This window comes from Rhipicephalus sanguineus, chromosome 8 (assembly GCF_013339695.2).
Source record: "Rhipicephalus sanguineus isolate Rsan-2018 chromosome 8, BIME_Rsan_1.4, whole genome shotgun sequence".
In the NCBI taxonomy this organism is placed as follows: Eukaryota; Metazoa; Arthropoda; class Arachnida; order Ixodida; family Ixodidae; genus Rhipicephalus; species Rhipicephalus sanguineus.
The window spans coordinates 112181656-112202688 of record NC_051183.1 but is presented as its reverse complement, the minus strand read 5'-3'; the positions used below and the strand labels follow the sequence as shown (position 1 = coordinate 112202688).

The 21033-nt window shown below is 47.1% G+C and overlaps 1 long non-coding RNA gene across 1 annotated transcript; it reads left to right on the top strand.

Annotated features, from left to right (window-relative positions):
* Positions 1-474: 474 nt before the first annotated feature.
* Positions 475-13622, top strand: LOC119402320 (uncharacterized). The gene is made up of 3 exons (XR_005185744.2): positions 475-573; positions 10314-10368; positions 13325-13622. It is a non-coding gene; the product is annotated as an uncharacterized LOC119402320 (long non-coding RNA).
* The last annotated feature ends 7411 nt before the right edge of the window (positions 13623-21033 follow it).

The window sequence follows — 21033 nt, the reverse complement described above, 5'->3', positions numbered from 1 at the left end:
GGCAGACGCCGTCTCGCCGTTATTAACGACAGATTAGTAAATTGGTCATGGGGGCGCGACTCTCCGAACTGAACTTGGGAAGCCAACTGGCGACCCTTGACCAGGCCCGTCGTGCTGCAATTGCCAGTGTGCCCCCGCACAAGGGACTCCACCCAAAGTAACCAAGGAGCCTTATGTTATGTTTATTATAGCTGTTTCTCTTTCTCTCTCTTTCCATCTGCACGTGACAATTATTGTTCGCTGATAATATGCAATGAGTGGCAGTACCGACCTACGTGACGTAACAGAGACGTGGCTGCTGCTTTATCCATTGTTTCTGAAACAACTAACACACTACCAGCTGTTCACAGTGGTTTTTTGTACATCGTATGCTTTGAGCAAGCAATACGTCTTTTTAAAAAAATATTTCATGAAAAAATAAAAATGTTGAACAATCCCTCCACATGCGTCTACACAAAGCCTTCAGTGGTACTTGGAAATAATAGTAGAGCATTTATTGCTTCAGTACCAAGTTTAACCGTTCCAAATGAAAGCTGCGCTTGTCTTCCTGCTTTCTTGGCTGGCCTTTTCCAAGTAAGTAATGGTAAACGAATATAAGCTATACGTTATAGGAAAACATATATTATTCAACTGCAGCAGACGTCCGTTAAATTTGAGGCCACATTTAAAACGTTTCACTGTATTTTTCATCCAAATCCGCTACTTAAATTGACTGCGAATACTGAACCAATAACTATTTCACGAATTTCTACAACTGTTGCTATGCTAAGAGGTTAGAAAGGTCATTTACAGAGACCCATCGCTCTATCCTCTTCAGTCCGTGAGTACCCAAATGGGTACATTTGAAAAGCGTGCGCTATGCTCCTGTACGCCTTGTGCACCGCCTATAGAGGCGCCACTGATAGCCACCTAGCCGGCGGCGCCGACAGTACGCGCGGGAAGCCGAGCAGACGACAGCGCTTTCCACAGCTCTGCTGTGAGGAGAAGAATGAAGTTCGCGGCTGCTGATCTGTATGTTTAAAAAACTATTATTGCACTCTTTCATTGATGCGTACGTGTATTTTTGTATATGCATTGCTATTATTTATTTATTTATTCTTTTTATTGGCATCAGCATTCAATACTCAAAATATTATTTAAAAAAAAAATTTTTTTTTGTAAGACAACTTCTTGGCCAATCCCCCTGAGTGGGTATGAGCCATGCAGTAGAGGCTACTACTACTACTACTACTACTACTATTTCCCCTGCGTGCGGGTGCCAGACAACTAATTCTGCACTGGCAGCTGTGGGAAAGGCGTGGGCCTCTACGAAAGTGGACTTGTGCACGATGTTTGCCACGAAGGAGCGCTTAACTAAGCGCACGTCGCCGATTTCGAACGATGGCATGAAAGCCTGGCGCCGACTGTTCGTGCGCGACAGAGCGCGCGCATCGAAAAAAGAAGTATAAAAAGGCGCCAGGAGCGCGCCCGCGCGCCTCTTACCCTCTCCGCAGAAGACGCCCCCGACACAGCTAACGAACGCGAAAGATCGGGATATTCGAGAAAGCAAAGCCGAGCCAGCGGCGCCGTCTGATTCCGCAGACGAATCGGTGAGAGAATCTCGCCCTTTCCTTAGGCTCCGCTGTGCTACGCACAGACGAATCATACGCACCTTCCCGAACCCAGGCGCGAACCGATACAGGCAATGCAAGCGCAGCAAGCGCGCGGGGGCAGACTCAGTCAGTGAGAAGTTAGTCGGCGAAGAATTTATGTCGTACTAGTGATAGCATCGTTCGCCCAACCGCAGAAGACGTGTTGTTTGATGATCTAGTGCTGTGAGTTAAGTATCAAGAGATGACAGTCACAAGTTCTGAAGAGGGTCGCCGAGAAGACATGTGATGACCGACTGCGGAGGAGAACGAACGTCCGCGTGGAGTGAATCGTCATGCCGGTGAATATCAAAGGTGCGTCGCGCAGACCAGCGCAACACGATCCAGCCATGAGGTGCAGCTCGTGGTGAACATCCGCTTTGTTTTGTTTACAAAGGTGACGTCTCAATCACTTCTTGTTCTTTCTGAAGTCAACCATTGCTGCATTTCTGTTTCTGTAAAAAATAAATATAGAACTTCGCTTGTAATAGCACGGTACATGTACCGCGCTAGTACAAGCTAAGTTCATGGATGACCAACTCGCCCGAACTACAACACTTCTGAAATATAACACGTTTGAGCGAAGTGCCCTGCACGGCGGTCGAACCGAACCAACGCATGCTCAGGCTAACTTTGGTTGTCTACCAGTGTCAACATGATCGAGTGCATCCAGCGAGCACCGTTATGACAGAACGAAAGCATTAGAACAAGTAGCGACGTGTTAACCCGCACACTGACGAAGCGGCTCGTCTTTGCCAACGAACAGCGGCGATCCATTGCTTCCGTCGCTCTTGATCAGGAGGCTTTGCGGTAAGTGAGTAAAACCGTGTTCCGGGCATGTTTTTGAAGGTGTTTGAGCACTCCACGCCACAGCAATTGTTATCCGTTATCCCTTGAAGTTTCCGCCACCACACATACGACGAACGTTGCTTATTTTACTACGGGAACGTGAACAACACGGAAACACACGTACAACGACGTAGGAAACCACGGCGGCCGTCTGAAGCTTGTTTTCCCGAGAGCAATGATTGAGTTCGCCGCCTATGGCGCTTCCGTCGGCTCGCACTAGGCGTATAGTCGAAGACCGCTAGGCGATAATGGGTTCTTCTGGACGCGGAAGCATCACTTAACAAAATCCCCACGAGATGTCGTCGCAGGTTCATGTATGCTCTCGCAGTACAGACGAGTATGGCGGCGTCACGGAAAGAAAGCGCGCGCATACTACATATGTGTTCTTAAGTATTGTATATGAACCTTAGGATATATTAGAGAAAGAGCATGGAAAGTTTCGGCCTGTTCCTACGTCTTGCCTTAGAAATAGCACAACTTATTTACAACTGTACCGAATTGGGTACTTCAGGTCGTTACGTTGAAAATAAATTTGATCCTGTTGATTGCTACAGGCAAGTTACTCAGCGATGAGGAGATTCAAGAGCTACTCTTTCAGAGCGACATTGACTTGTCTGATGAAGACGACATTCTGGATGAGCCACGCAGCAGCACTGAATGCTCAGGCAGCAGTGACGATGATGATGAAGTTGAAGATAACGCGCCAGCTAGCCACAAAGGTTGTGGCCCCATTTGGAAAGCGACAGAGTGCGTGCTCCGTTTCAGTTATTTGTTTTGAAGATAACAGCATTATTTGACTGCAGCCCATTGAGTTTACCTTGTGACTGGTACTTTTTATTGCAGCTTCCCTCTCAGGTGCACTTCGGACTCTGCGCCGTGCCAAGTCCACTCAAGGTTTCCTATGTCTCCGTTTGCTTACTTTGCGAAGTATTTTCCGGAACCCTTTTGGAAGCTCTGCGCAGAACAAACAAATCTCCATTCTGTTCAGATGCGTGACCACATGTCAGTGCGAACGTCACCGGCAGAAATGAAAAAAACTTGCCGGAATACACATGCTAATGGGCCTTCTCGGATTCCCAAGAGCAAGGCTCTACTGGTCCCGCATATCGGTTGTGCCTCTTGTCACAGAAAACATGACACGCGACCAATTCTTCGAGTTACGTGGTATGCTGCACTTCGTGGACCTCAGCCAGACAACCGATGCACAAACTGAAAACAAGTTGTTCAGAGCGGAACCCATCATCAAGTCCTTTCGAAAAGCGTGCCTCGAGCTACCGCGTCCAAAAGCAGTATCTGTCGACGGACAAATTATTCCATTCAGCGGACGTTGTCCTGCCCGACAATACGTGCCCAGTAAACCAAATCTCGTCCGCCTTAAGAATTTTGTTTTGTCGAGTTCTGGTGTACTTGTGTTAGATTTCGTCATCTACACAGGTAAAGGAACTGTTCCTGAAGCCGATACGAAAGAACTTGGCCTTGGCGGGGCAATAGTGACTCGTCTTCTGCATACAGTGCCGGAAGAACAACCAGTTCATGTGTTCACAGACCGTTTTTTACAGGTTTGAAGCTCGCCGAATACCTTCTCCGAAGGAATGCACATCTTACCGGTACAGTTATGGCAAACAGAACTGGAGGTGACGCATCAAAGCTTCCAAACGAAAAGAACATGAAACGAGGCGAATCGTGCTGCGTTGCCCGCAGTGATGGAGAAATGTGTCTCACGAAGTGGAAGGATCGAAAATCAGTCATGATTCTTTCGACTGCCTGCGGCATCACTCCAGAAGGCACTTGCAGAAGATGGTCGAAGGAAGAGAGGAAGAAAGTAGATGTGCCGCAGCCGCACTGCATCAAAATATACAACAAAAACATGGGCGGTGTTGATCTTGCGGACAGATACGTGTCCTATTACAGGACAAAAATACGTACGAAGAAGTGGACCATGAGGGTATCTGCCCACTTTCTAGACCTAGCGGTCGCAAATGCCTGGATTGAATACAGGAATGACTGCAAACTCATGGACGTTGCAGCAAAAGATATTCTCGATCAGTTCGCGTTTAAGAACCGAGTTGTGGAAACGCTAATTCGCGCCCACGTCGACGAAATGCAAGAAGCCGTAAACGAAGTAGAGCAGGAAATGGGCGAGACTGCTGCACTCCCTAAACGTACCAAGGTGACTTCCATGCCGCCAAGTGAGCTCCGATTGGACAAGTACGGGCATTTTCCAGAGCATGTGCCCTTAAAGTCTCAGATGAGTTGCAGCGGAAAAACACGCGTTAGATGCACTAAATGGGACCTGTTTCTTTGCTTTCTCAACAGAAACTGCTTTCTTGACTTTCACTCATGTTAGGCCTGTTGCGCCCAAATGGGTACAGCTAATTTCTCGTCTGAAATTACAGTTTTCGTTTTTTCTTCTTCAGAAAAGTATTTCGGGACTTTCAAATGGTTTGAATAAAGAGTTTAAAAGCGTTTACCCTGGCTAGTTTCTCCTCAGGTCTGAAGAGGCTATTAAATGCGAAGCATATCTCAGCGAACCTTTGGCACTTTGAGACTTTCTATCTATCTATCTATCTATCTATCTATCTATCTATCTATCTATCTATCTATCTATCTATCTATCTATCTATCTATCTATCTATCTATCTATCTATCTATCTATCTATCTATCTATCTATCTATCTATCTATCTATCTATCTATCTATCTATCTAGCCACCTACGTCTGGGTTCTCTCATGATCGCCTCCTTTACTTGGCGTAGACCAAAATTGGTATGGGAGCGTACGAGGATTTGACGAATATGACTGTCGGGTCATGACATGAATAACGCCAGAATTATGTCACGTAGGTCGTCAAACCCTGTCCTCCAGACACGTGTGGCACATTCCCGTTTACCACGGGCAGCGGTTTACGGGTACGCGCCACAGGTGATTGACAGTTTATAGATACCGAGAAATTTCGAGAACAGACATTGGTAACTTAAATACGAGAGCATTAAGAAAAACCAACATCGGCAGCCTTGACCCGACGAATGGAAAGAATGGAAATTAGGATCCCAGCTGCAATGGAACCCAAGCATTCTGCGTGAAAATCAGGTTTTTTACAACATAGCCACGCCAGGTCTGTAAACTGGTTTGTAGAAACAGCCTATGCAGACGTAATGACGGTCCAACGTCAATTGGGGTTGTGGTGCTCGCTATCTAATTTTACAAGAAATCAATAAACACTACATGATACTCCTCGTTGTGCACTCCTACGATACATGCTTCATATCAGATTACCGTTTTGTCCAGTGCTGGCGCCGCTTCTATAGCAGTCTATTAAACATTATATTTTATTCCTTTGACTCAACAAAGTATATTGAAGCATTGCTCGACCCCAGAGTAATACATTAACGAAAGTTACGTATGGTATCCACATCATTGCACCGCAAATTGCACTTAGTCCGCCAGCACGGCGCAGTGTCCTCTTCATTTCTTACCAGGCTGGGCGATGACCTCATGCTGACCGATAATAATTCCAGATTGATTGACAGCCGCTTTGTAGACTAGGCTACGTAGGCCACATACGGCCAGGTAGTCTACGAATACAACAAGCGTCATTCACTGATGTTGGCCTACGTAGCACTATCCAGGCCTACCAGCCTCGACGGCCTGTACCTCACCAACGCGAAGGGTGACTACAGGATCCGACATATCACCGGCTCTATCGACATACAATTTGTCGACGAAATGACCGAGGCATCCACAATTTTCCAGCAGCTCTACTATGCCTCATACTTCACTACACATGGACCCCTCGTCACCGCGATCACGACCGGATCCGATAACAAGTCATGACCAGCTCCTGGTGCTCAGTGACCACGGTGATGATGATCTTGTTCAAGAACTGTCAAGAACTTCTTCCACACATGCACACGGGTTCGTGAAACGTACGCGCGTTCTCCATCATAAGGGACAAGTATAAGCACAAACTATCAGCTTACCACTTCTGTTGTTTGTAATACCCACGTTGCCGTTGACAGCATATCACAACTGTAAACAACTGATTATATAACACATATGCTGCTTTTCAACATATATGTGTGCATATAGTTTATACAACTCTTTAGCGTCATTTTGTAACGTTTCGCTCAGTAAAAAAATTACGCCAGTGTCACGTTCCCGCCACATGCTCCGCATAACATCGACTCCCACGGTAAAGGGGATCTGCCAAATTTGTTACTACGACATGGAACACTGCTCTTCTGCGTGCAGTGTTTTATCACTTTTCGACCTTTCGACCCATTCGACCCCGGTCTCCCTTTCATATGCGTGTTTTGGATCGGTGCCTTTCCTAGTCCTCGTACAAGCGGGAGAAACGCAGGAGTTCGTGAATGCGGGCCTGCAATGGGCTTATCCTGTAACTCTAATGCTAGTCGAACCCTGACCTCCCCTCATTCCTTGGTGAATAATTTAAAATGGAGAACGCCCGACAATCACCAGAGCCCCCCTCAACCCCCCTCGCCTCTAAACCCCATCGCTTAACCGACAAACTAGCTTTGGGAGCGAGCTTTGGCCAGCTCCAATCACGAGCGTAAGCGAAAGCTCGTCGCGACAGCCGTTTACACGGTATAAGCTTCCTGTACTACAGACGCATGTATTTTTAGCTACATTCTGCAATTAAACATGTTTCTTCGCACAGATTGGACATATCTTTAATGCATCCAATCTCATTGGAGCTCCTGACAGGGCGGATAGAAATGATCGTAGCAGCCGAAGACTCAAATTGAAGTTCTCCTGGAGAAGATGTTCAGAAGATAGCTGAACAGTGATCTTATAGCGTAAGCAGTTATGAGGTCAAGGCAACAGCAGATCTTCGTGGTGTTATTGTACGCCGCCGCCTCCACTAGTGGGCATCGCAGCTATCGCGCCCAATAAGATAAGCAGTTCTCGCACCGAGCCACGCCAGAACTTGTACAAGTTCTGGCGTGGCTCGGTGCTAGAATACTACTTATTTCGTTAGACAACGTCTTCCAAAGATACCCTTTATCCACGTCATGTAGGCGAGGAATCACGTTACGAGATTTAATATCGCATGTCAGGAAAGTATATAATTACACTGGACGTTACACCATGCAACTGCGTAACTATTTGGTGTGAAACCTCCCCGCCCATTACAAAAGGGTTCAGCCTTATTTCTTCATGATCAGCCACAGCATCGACAAAGTGTGTTAACACGTATCAGCTTATTGGCTTACAGAAGCGTAGTGGGTACTTCGGTACTGCGCAAGTGATAGAAATGACATGAATGGCAATGATGACAATAGTACGGATGGGGTTGTGGTAATTTCTCAGTGCTGGTAGCGACCGCGAATCTCAGCTATGAGTCTCGCATTCGCGCGGGGGGGGGGAGAAATGGGCATGGGCAGGGCACGTATTGAGAAGGCAAGGTAGCGGTTGGTCAATATGAATAAGAGAAAGAATTCTAAAAGAAATGAATCCCGCTAAGGGGAGCAAGAAAGTTGGGTGGGCAGAGGAGAAAAGCGCTTTGCAGGGATAACGTGGCCGCCGCAGGCACAGCACTGGGTCGATTGGAGGAAGATGGGAGAGGCCCTTGCCATGCAGCCGGCGTGCTCAGCCTGATGATCATGATGACGAAGCTAAGAGCGACGAGCCAAAACGAATACGTGATGGATGATGCTGTAACTTAGCGTTATGGTTCTCTGGTGAAGCAGGAAAAGGGTGTTTTTAAGTTAAAACACCGGAAAATTTTGTTCATTCTGTTCTCTTACACTCACGTTTTCGCATACAACGTATTCGTAGGAGTGTGCACGCATCGGAGTTGCTACTATACTTCACGACATTTCGAGGCTGTCGACCTATGAAAGCTGAAGAGGACTAATGGCTATTTCTTCATGTCGGTGTTTACAATAGCACAATAAGAGCAGAATTGCACTAGAGACTTTCTTTCTTTCCTTATTTTTTGAGGTGGGGGGACCCCCTCTCTGCGGCAATTAAAATGATTCTTAGTAGTTTTCTTGCGTTGTGTCAGAAAGTGGGGGTGTTTACTTGTGCACATTGAACGTCAGCATACGACACTAGATGTCCTTCCGAATCAAAATAAGAATAAAACTGGGGTTACATATTCAATGCGCGCTTCCAGAGAACGGTGCCGGGAGTTCTCCACGTTTGTATGAGATAACGCGCTCATCTAAACCATCAATACAATATCACTCACTTATGAAGGCAAATCTTATTTTGATTGAGAACTTTAAATGCAGTTGTTCATACCATTACCTAATATTATTCATTCACTTCACAGCATCACGAATGTGTCGCACTGTCTCTAAGGACGGCATTTGGACCCTTTGAGTTAACTTACATTTATATCGCGCATAATTTTCGTCTGGCCCCTTAACAGGCAAAATGATTTTTGATACGCTGAAATATTTGCTGCACCAATTGTCATAAAAAACTACTGCAACCAGTACGCTTGTATTTTGTCCTGAAAAATTTATATATTGATAATTGTCATGTATGTCCGGGCACATGTTTATTTTGCCATCCAAACGCTATAGTGCAGGCCGCGCTGTCAAAGCAAAATTGTTGTAAATTTTTCTTAGTGCTTTTCCACTTAAAGTTTCAAATATCTTTCTTGTGAATAATGTTTCGCAAAACATAATTTTCACTTTTTACACACCCTCTCAAGGAGCCTCTCTCCATAGCAATGAACGCGCTAATGCGGTAGCTCGAGAGCTTGCAAACCGGGAGCCATCGGAAGAACTGTCCAGCCCAGACGATGCACCAAGAGAACCACTGAATTACACTGAAATGCTACAGCATTACAGACAAAGCCTGTGTACATCCCCCACCACACGAGTCACTCAACCAAGAGGACGCTGTTGCCTGGCGGCAGCTTCAGACTAATTCATTCCCCTGCCTTTACATCCATCATCTCTTCCACCCGACACAATATTCCTCATACTGCCCCTAATGTGGAGCGAATCCCACGGTGTATCACTGCACCTAGGAATGTCCACAGCCACTGGGCTACCGCCCAAATCCTTCATCCTCACAATCATCCTGGGAGACTGCCATGACCTGCTCAGAGCCGCAGGAGCAGCGTCGGCTGATCCAGCGGGCACGTGCTGTGGAGCGAGCCAATGGGGCCCTGAACTAAAGGCTCCAACCAAAGAGAACGATCCTATAGGCCTGCATAAATAAATTTTTATCTCTCTCTCTCTTCTATACGCCAAGGAGACATTGTAATCATTATATTTATTCTGCTCAAGAGGTGCCGTTCGCTCTAGAGCATGAGGCGATTTTTATAATTCGTATTTTATTACTCTACTTTTCGGACGATGCAGCTCTTTCTACAGAAGACAACGCTGTATCTTGTGGTTCTTCAGGCTAGACACACACTCTTGAATATTTAGCAAATGGATTGATTACAATAATGTTTAAACAGGAACTAGCAGTGCAGCCAACGTTCAGATAAGAGCACTTGCCCTGTAGCACAATCCAGCACATCTCCAGGGCAGCATGCTGCTCGGTCCTACCCTGCTTTATTATCATGTGTATCTTCAATATTACGATTTTAAATTAATAGGTGTTATAACTCCACTGAATTGTTCTATGTACCATTGAAATAATTCCATATGTTTTCATACCGACTCCATATGAGGTCCATATCTTTGCACATATTTCCGTAATAAACTTGCGGAAAAATATAGAACAATTGCAATCGCATGCATAACGTTTCAGGGAGGAAGTTCATTTTTATTCTAGAATGCTATTACTTTTCTACCCGAAACTGGTCAATATGGCCAATTCTTCGTGATAATAGATCGATTATTGCAGTGGCGGTCTCCCAAGCCCTCCACGTGGACCAGCTCATACAACTTGCCTTCCGAATGTAAGTGTTCCATGCATGTTATGCAATAAGCATTTATTGATGTAGTAAGAAAATATTGGTAAAACTTCCACTGTACATGATCGACACAGAGTGGTACGACGGACCTGAATTTGGGCCCAATGACAGCCTCTGAACTCGGGGTCGTTCAGCCTGTCACGCCACAGCTCCTTGTAACTTCAGGCTGAAAGATTAGGAAACAAGGGTACAGAAAAATATTCGCAATTTTAGTTGACTTTCACCGACAAACCGAATTCTTAGCAATGTGCAATTGCGAATGTTCGCCACTACATTTCCTTACAGTTTGTCTATCGCACTGCAATACTTCCAGGACCGTAGTATGAATGCTAATAAACACGTAGACAAAAATCTACACAACGCTCAAGAGATCAACCAAAATTCAGTAAATTAACGCACGCGTCAACAATGCGACGCAGCTGCAGAATTGTCAATTGCCTTGAGAGTGGAAAGGAACACTCCCGTATGAACGAAAGCAGTAACACATCCAGACACTCAAGAATGTGTCCGGTCTTGCTTGTTTTCGCATAAGCATTCCGGTATAGCAGGCGAACTCAGGAAAATTTTTCCTACAAAGGCAATATTGCTGTGCACTGGGCTTACTTTAATGCGACGAGCAGCGCAAAATATCGTGGTCGCAATTTTGCTTGCAATATATTCCTTTGGTTGTCGCATATATCGGCTTCATTAGCTGTTCTGTCATGTTTCATGCTAAGATGACCAGAAGACGAAAGCCATCTTCTTTTTCTTCTCAGTCGATGTAAAACACCCCTCCAAAGCTTTCTGCACCTAACGTGGTTTCGCACACAGGGCAGACAGTGCAAGGTATTGATGAGCTTGCTCCTTTTTCTGCAGGGTAGACTCTCCTCCCTCCTTTTGCATACGCTAGTTCTCATTGATCCCGCTAGAGTCGCAGGTTGGCTCTCCGTCGATTCAAGAGCACTCACTAGATGGCGCGCCGCCGCTCAGGTGGCTCCGCTCTTCGTGCGTGCTCTAGTTTGATAGGGGACCGCTAGAGGGTCGCGCCCTAAATAGCGCTCGCTCTTGGCGGGCTTCTTTCTCTTTTGCTGGAGATCAGACAGTGCACTTCGTTACCGCTACTCATCATGAACACCGAACAAGCCAAAGCAGCAGCGCGGTCTCGCCGCCAAGACCCTGCGGAGAGAGGTTGCGAGGCCGAAGAGAGACGCCAGCGCCGACAGCAATCACAAGCCACTACCAGCACCGAGGTGGCGGCAGCAGCGAGGGCTCGCCGCTGCTGCCGCCATTATAGAAAGCCATCATACTAAATGGAAAACTTGCCCCCGAGCTTATGTGATCCATAAATAAGCTCGTGAGCAAAGTGTATATTCTGCATCAGTATGCATCAACTCTCGTTTCAGTTCTTTATATGATCATGATTGAGTATATGTACAGAGGATTCACAGTTTACCGGATTTAAACTCTGGAGCAAACTCCTTCATCATCATTCACATCGTGGATATGCTGTGATTTTTTTCTACCTCAACTGGTTTCGCACTGCCTCCGTGATTAACCCACATTTGACCAAGCCACTGTTCCATAATTCCGTCGTTGTGGGACGTAATGATGACGTCACAAGTATGCCATAACTTTTGGTGATCTCTGACCTCATGTGGTGACCTCTTCATGTGATGATGACTTCGTGCATCACTCGTGCTGGCGCCGACGCCACGGGACGCTGACCACGCCGACACCGTTGGTCAATTTTCGTGTTTGATGAGGCACCTACGGCTTTTGCCTTGCTAAAATAAATGCGTTACACTAGTCGAGGTTCAGCGACGAAGCCAGAAATGTAAAGTAAGCTGTAGTGGCTCAAATCTTTCTGATTGTTTTGTATTCGTTGCTCGCAGTATTAATTACTGTTGTCATTCAGTGTTTCCTCCAGCAGACTGCTTAGGCTGAATGTTTCGCAGCATTTGTACAAAAGTGGTCTTAGCAAGTTCTTGAGAAATCATTGTTGCATATACATTGAAAAACTTGATACCTCTAATGCCTGCATCAATTAATCCCTACATTTGAATAACGTTTAGAGCCGTTTGTATACCTCTATCACATGTGACATTACAGTGTGCGTAGTAATCATGGGGCATTGCATTAAACTCAATGGACAATGCGCAACGAATTACACCTAGTTCCTTCGTACAACATTGCCAACTTCGTCGTTGTCTGTGAGCATCCCATCGTTTTCGTGAAAGCAACGTACGTAAAGGTGGCTGAAGAAATGGTTTCGGGCATTTATGTGCACATAAATGTTTTCAGAACTTTCGCCAGCAAGGTTTTGAGAATCAAGTAAGTCGTCCATAACTTGAATTCACTAACACTCTCCGTTCGTGTTTTTTTTTTTTCTGCAAGGAAAGACTTGTACTGTATTCAACCGAATTTTAGTTCGCTATAAGAGGATGTGAAAAGGCAAATACGTGGTGTTATTTGCATTGTTTTCTATGTAACGCAGAAGCCATGACAAGTGAAAGTGGAGAAATCAGGAAATCATTTTATGGTTCTTGTTGGTCTTGACTGCGCAACCAAAGCACTGCTAGTAAAAATTTATTTCAGCAAGAGGCCTAACATGTCAAGAAGTGTCGCCTAGGAGAAGCACTGCGTCGCCGAAATAGAGGAATAAATAAATAAAATAGTATTTGAATAACTGAGTTAAGAAACACACCGTGGATCCAACATTTATAATTCTTTGAGAGACTGACTAAAATGCGACAATGAATATTCTGTCTAAACACGCGACATGCTACGCACTGTACATTTTTGTGAGTAACCATGGACTTATGGCGAGCCTTCGGAACTAAAGAAGTGCGTTCGTTCGATTCTTTACGACTGTATCTGTGAACTGAGTGCTTTATAAAGCTATACATGTAAAAGGTTCACTGTCTAATTCAACCCTTATCCTTCCTTTTTTCTCCTTAACTAGTGCAACGGATTGCAGGCAGGGCAGACATGTGGTACAAATTGTACTTGCTGCCAGCACTCACGCTTCTCCCAATTCTTAGTCTGCCTGTGGGATGGTTCGAAGCTACCACATTGTATTATAAGGCCGGACAATCGAGGAAAGTAGAACACGGGCATGTTTCACCGTTACCATGCATTGGTTTGCTTCCTTATTTTTACAGCTTATAATATTGTTCACGTATGTGTTAGGCTCCTCATTTCGCACGTACTCCACAAAAAGGAGTGAGGCGTATTTCAATGAATAAAGCGTTGTTTAGGCTTTGAAAGGAGTGCTGTCATTACTTTTTTTAGCGCACGCCACGTACTCACTACCCAAGCTGTGACACCAGCAACAGAAGTGCCTGAAGAAGCAACCACCATTCCCAGATATAAGAACTTTCTTGCTGGCTTTTTCGCTGTTTCCCAGTAGGCACACACAACTGGCATAAGGTTCGCTTCTTGCTCAGGAATAGGCTGTTGCTTCATGAAGCCGCTTAGTACGCCTTCGGTATTTGTTCCTTTTTGCAACTGTCTACAGGCAGAACAATGCAACAGGGCAGACAAATTGCGACTGAAAGAAAAGGAATTTAACTTGTGGAGAAAGGCTATAAATAATCTAACTGTCGTAATTTACAGTAGGACGAATTTCTGTGCTCGGCTGAAACTACAACATGGCCTAACAGCATGTAGTTGCACGGCTAATTGTGCTAGTTGGTACTTGCTCATTTCGACAGGATAAGGTGTGCACAGAAACACGGATACTAGTAGAAAGACGCAAACAAACCAGGCGCTGTTGTGTCTTGTTTGCGTCTTTCTACTAGTGTTCGTATTTGCGTGCGCACCTTATGCTTTCAAAATGAACATAGAACATGCATGTAGAACGGAAAAATGCTTTTGTTAGCAAACAACCAAGCATATATCATTTCAAAATGGTGCACTGAAAAAAGAAGGCTGGGTTCTTATGAATGTCGCAAGCATTTTTAGGTGGGCAGCCCTTTGGGGGCCCGGCTTGTTGTCCATGCGTAGATCTCATGTGGCGTGATCAAGCTCACAATCAAGTGGTCAATACAGATCCAAAACAAGGCTAACAATGATAACCGCCTGGTTAAAATAAACGAACAAGGTCTAAAATTATATACTTAACAGGAATAACCAAGAAGCAATTGCAATAATACAACTAAAATCTCTAAAAACGCTTCGGAAACACGATGGCACCCGTGCCGCGCTAGAGAGGGCGCCATCACCCCGCCAAGCGCGTGATTGCTCCTCCCAACGGCGCTGCACCGGCACATGGGACGCTACATCTGAAGGGCGAAACTACCTGAAGGAACTCGCTGCAGACGCAGTGTATCTCCACTGCCGTAACAAGCAGGAAGTCCATAAAGCGCGGCAAAAAGTAGCGCACATGTCGGACACCGAAATTGCGAATATCCCATACAAGGTTCTACTTCTGCCTGGAAAACCCTCCATACTTAACTGAATTATTGATATCATCGACGTTTTGGTGAACGGAGCCGTGACAAATCTTCGAACGGGGATCGCCGGGTGCCCGCGCTACGCAGTTCTTCATGTTACTAGCCCTTTTACAGCGATGTTGACGTGTTTCAGCGTGGCGCAGGGGCTACGCTGCGCCACGCTGAAACACGTCAACCTCGCTGTAAAAGGGCTAGTCAATACAGTAAGACAGCGTTTCGCTTCATATTTCGGTGTCACGTATTCAAGGAAGACGCGATCTTCCTTTCCAAAACACGCTTGCTTCTTTATTAGACACAAACAAACGGTGGCCGGCAACGAATGAAATACCCAAAATGGGAAGCGCGCTAGGTTTCTTTAAGAATTCCTGTTTTAACTCCGAAAAATATCAAATAGATCGAGGAGCAGGGTACAGTTTGACGGCTTTTACTGCCGATTTTTAACAGCCGTTTCTCGCCCTTGCTAATGATGAACATGTACAGAAGCTTTATGATGACTCGTTCGATAAACACGCGCGTGCATGAATTCATACTGAGTAGTTTTCTCGCGCGAGCGACGATATTACTGCGGGGCGGGCGTGTCTGTATTCTGACTTGCAGTTCTATCGATACCTACAACTATAAAACAGCTCCGCAAAAACAAATACAATTAGTTGAAAAAAGATGCCGGTGTGTTAGTGCACTAACGCGTACCGGTTGACAGGTATGTGTTCTCACGTATGAGTCAGAGAAGTACCGGCGAGTGCGGCCGGCTGCTTTCGGTGAGAGTGCGTCCGTTGCTGAAAGCGCGTCGCATCGATGGTCATCGCTGCTTGTGCGGACACCGTACACAAGAAAAAATGGTTAATTTAGGTTAACGAATGTCCAGACTATACCTTACAGTAAATCTTACACGTTGGAATTGCGTGTACTTAAACCAAGAAGCGCCGGTGGCATGTAGACGGACTCGGCCGGTACGCTAGGCCTAACACTCGCTGGGAGCCGCACTGGGTAGGAATGATCTCGGCGCAGATGAGTTGCGATGGTTGAAGTTTCTGCATTTTAACCTCGAAACCTTTTTAACTGTTACCTAACGTATAGCTGAAGTAAGTGGAAGTGCAAGAATTGCCCGAGATGCGTTTCCGGTGTGGCGATATCGAACGACGGCTGTTTTTCTGGCCTCCGTTGGGAGAAGTCGCGAAGCCAGCGCTCATTTACTTCTTGCACGGCGATGTAACGATCTGCTCTGTATGTTCAGACCAACGCTTCCAGACTTATAAACATTACAATATGAAGTCATTGCCGCCACACATCACGGATGCAAAATTGATATATATATATATATATATATATATATATATATATATATATATTCAATGGGAAAGTTCAGTGGGTCCGGTACGTATAGGAAAACATGACGGTGCACGTACGAGGAAGCAAATATTTTTTGCCTAACATTTCGGCCGTGGCACGGCCTTCGTCAGATAATGAATCATTCATTCTCTGACGAAGGCCGTGCCACGGCCCAAACGTTAGGCATAAAATATTGCTTCCTCGTACGTACACCGCCATGTTTTCCTATATATATATATATATATATATATATATATATATATATATATATGTATATATATATATATATATATATTGTGAGCGCTGACTATATAGTTCATCTTCATCTGTACAGAAACCATTGTAATCATCATCTTCGTCTGTCACGCGGGCTGCGCCGCTTTGGGACATTGAAATATAAGCTTTCGATTACCGAACTGGGCGTCGTCTCATAAGTGGTGGAGAGTGCTGTGGTTCCCACGTCCTCTTGCTCTACCGGTCACCCCTGGAGCTCCGGTCTGGTCGACGGTTGTGCTCGCAAACGACTGTGATGGCACAAAACAACGCCTCCGCTGCCGCAACCGCTTCTGCTCCGCCAGTTGGGCCTAACTACACAGTGAGTACGTCGCAACGAGACCCTCCGGTATTTTCCGGCCTTCGCGGTGAAGACGTCGAGGAGTGGCTCGACAATTATGACAGAACCAGTGTTTGTAATTATTGGGACGAGGCCCACAAACTACGCTACGTTCCTTTTTACCTCAGGGAAGTGGCTAAAACCTGGTTCCACAACCATGAAAGTGACTTTCCTGATTGGGCAGCCTTCACGGCGCAACTCCGTCAGATATTTGGTACATCTGCAGGACGCTCTGAGGTAGCCAAACAGAAGCTCGCAACCCGCATCCAAGGGCCCGACGAATCTTATACGTCGTATATTGAAGACATTCTGGCTCTCTGTCGCCGTGCCCAGAGTGACATGACGGAGGCCGATCGCATCCGTCACATACTGAAAGGCGTGAACTCTGTGGCCTTCAATGCTCTCGTCATTCAGAGCCCAAATACAGTTCAGGACATAATCACCACATGCCAACGCCTGGACGTGCTCTATTCCATGCGCCTTCCACACGCCTCCTCTGACGCTCGCTTTGTTGGAGAACAAGAATTGCGAGCCCTGATCCGCACCATTGTCAGAGAGGAACTTCACGGTCTTGTTCCGGGCAAAACAGCCACTTCGCCTGTCCGCTCTCCTCCTCCCAACCTGCGTGAAATTATCAAGGACGAACTGGCATCGATGACAAGCGTCGCACGTGCCCCGTCTCCTGTACCTTTTCGCATGCCTTCGTACGCAGAAGTTGCATCACGAGCCCCTGCACCAATGTCATCTGCGCCTGCGGACGTTCCGTGCGACCATTTGGCTTCGATGGCAGCACAGGCACAAGGGCAACCACACTACTCTACCTGGCGTCCTTCGCGCCCCGTCTGTTTCTACTGTGGCATACGGGGCCATATATACCGTTTCTGCCGCCGCCGTCAGCAGGATGAACGACGTGGCTATTCTGCCTATGAAAGCGACTTTGCCCCAAGATCTGATGCCTACGCTCCAGCACCGTATCCATCCTCCTCACGTCGGTCGCCCTCACCTCCACTGCCCCAAGCCATGCCTCGTCCTTCTCGTTCACCTCGCCGCCGTTCTCCGTCACCATTTCGGCGTACGACATCACCCTTGCGTCCTGCTCCGATCTCTCTGGACAGCCACTCGGAAAACTAGAAGCTGCAGTTTTTGGAGGGGAAACTGCTCGTTGTCGAAACGTCACAACTCCTCCGTCTCGCCCAGCAAATTTACTGCCTGTTTGTGTGGAAGGTGTTTGTGTTGACGCCCTTGTAGACACTGGAGCCGCAATTTCAGTCATTAACCGCGAATTGTGTTTTCGTCTACGGAAAGTGCAAACTCCTTATGTCGGTCCCCTGTTATGCGGCGCTAATGACAATCCGATTTGCCCGACCGGACAGTGTACTGCGCGCGTTCTCATCGACGGAGTCCGCCATCATGTACAGCTGGCTGTGCTTTCTTCATGCGCTCATCAGATAATCTTAGGCTGGGACTTCCTATCGGCTTCGTCGGCTGTCATTTCTTGCGGTCAACCTCTCATTCGTATTACGGACACTGAGCTTTCTTCTGCTGCCGATTTTTCACCGCCCAACCTTGTCACAGCTGCGGATTTTCTCCTGCCTTCAGGGCAAGAACGTGTACTTACGATCAGGTCACGAGACGTTATAGATGGCGACGCGGTGGTTACACCTTGCCAGCGCTGTATTTCTCGAGGCATCGCCATCGCATCTTGTCTAGTGCGGTTCACACGTGGTTATGCAAGCATCACCGCCTACAACACGACGCCAGAAGCCCTACTGCTGCCAGAGGGGACTACTGTTGCCAGCATTACCGAAGACGCACCGGTATGTGTCGTTACTGTTTCAACTGACTCGTCATTTCCACAATGTACGCCCGCGGAAGGTTCATCGCGTGCTCTAAAGGCCACTTTGAGTACAGATCTCAATCCGACCCAGACTGATGCCTTGCTGACCATATTAATGAAACACAACGCTTGCTTTGACGTTTGTTCCGATGGCCTGGGTCAAACAACAGTGGCCGCTCATCGCATCGACACAGACGGATCTCGTGTCATTCGTCGCCGCCCTTACCGTGTATCAGCTTCTGAACGCAAAGTTATAGAAGAACAAGTCAACGATATGCTCGCACGCAACATTATCAGGCCTTCGGCAAGCCCGTGGTCTTCTCCTGTTGTGCTCGTTAAAAAAAAGGATGGCTCGGTGCGATTTTGCGTTGAATATAGAGCGCTGAACAATATTACTCGTAAGGACGTCTATCCTATGCCTCGGATCGACGACGCTCTTGATACTTTACAAGGTGCCGAGTACTTTTCGAGCCTCGACTTGCGCTCTGGTTATTGGCAGATCCCGATGCACGAGTCCGATAAAGAGAAGACTGCATTTGCCACACCTGATGGACTCTTTGAATTCAATGTAATGCCTTTTGGCCTCTGCAATGCCCCAGCCACATTCGAACGAATGATAGATACGGTACTGCGTGGATTAAAATGGAAGACCTGCCTTTGCTACCTGGACGACATCGTCATCTTTTCATCCAGCTTCTCACAGCACCTGGAACGGCTAGACGAAGTTCTGACCTGTCTAGCTAAGGCCGGTCTCCAGCTAAACACTAAGAAGTGCCGGTTTGCCAGCCGCAGCATCAAGGTATTAGGTCACGTTGTCAGCAGGCATGGCATTGAGCCCGATCCCGACAAAGTTGCTGCAGTACTGCACTTTCCTACACCAACCACACCTAAAGACCTTCGCAGCTTCCTCGGCTTAGCGTCGTACTTCCGCCGCTTTGTGCGTGATTTCGCCACTATCGCAGCTCCTTTGCACAAGCTTTTGACCGCGAGCGCACCTTTTGTCTGGTCGGATGAATGCGCAGCCGCTTTTCACACTCTCAAGCGATGCCTCACATCGCGGCCAGTGCTTCGGCATTTCGACCCTGCAGCGTCTACTGTCCTACACACTGACGCAAGTGGACATGGCATCGGTGCCGTCCTGCTGCAGCGGAACCACGCTTCCGAAGAACAAGTCGTGGCCTACGCGAGCCGCACTCTTTCTCCTGCTGAGCGAAATTACAGCATCACCGAACAAGAATGCCTTGCCGTCGTGTGGTCCGTACAAAAGTTTCGCCCTTATTTATACGGCCGGCATTTCACAATCGTCACTGACCATCATGCTCTGTGTTGGTTATCGTCTCTCAAGAATTTGTCGGGACGCCTTGGCCGTTGGGTACTGCGTTTGCAAGAGTATGACTACAGTGTCACATATAGGTCGGGTCAGCAACACCAAGATGCTGACGCTTTGTCGCGGTGCCCGCTCTCGCCAAGCGCCCAAGTGTCGCCTTCAATCTGGTCATCACCAACCAGCCAAGTGACCAAGCAGACGGCCGGTAGTCCGAAAGAGTCCGTTGCCTCAGTGGACATTCTTTCATCCACAGATCTCACCTCGCTCCAACATGCAGATACATACTGCCGCACAATCATCGATCGGCTTACAGGCTTATCCCGTGCCCCCAACAGCCGCTTAAGACGACAGCTTGAACGTTTTAAACTTCGAGATGGAACGTTATGTAGGCACATTTACCACCCTCTCGGTAACCAATGGGTTCCAGTCGTCCCTCGTTCACTTCGTCTCCAGGTTTTACAAGCCCTGCACGACGACCCGACAGCTGGCCACTTGGGTTTTCACAAGACTTACGAGCGCATCAAAACTCGGTGCTTTTGGCCTGGCCTCTCAACAAGTGTGGCGAAGTACGTCGGTTCCTGCGCGTCATGCCAACACCGAAAACGTACCACATCTCTTCCCGCAGGCCCTTTACAACCTCTGCCGTGCCCGTCCGCTCCCTTTGACTTCGTGGGCATCGACTTATACGGACCCCTCCCGCTTACGCCAGCCGGTCACCGCTGGATTGTTACTGCCGTGGACCACCTAACTCGCTACGCGGAGACGGCAGCTCTTCCCTCTGGTGCTACCTCGGAAGTAGCCGATTTTGTCCTGCGCGCCATTATTTTGCGCCACGGTGCCCCTCGTGTTCTCCTTAGTGACCGTGGCAAGACATTTCTTTCTCATGTTCTTGCTGAAGTCCTCCAGGCCTCTAACACCGTACATAAGACCACATCAGCATATCATCCGCAAACAAATGGTCTTACAGAGCGTTTTCACCGAACTTTGTCCGACATGATATCCATGTATGTTCAGCCAGATCACAAAAACTGGGACACTGTACTCCCTTTCGTCACGTTTGCATATAATACTGCCACACAACGCACGACGAATTACAGCCCGTTTTTCCTCG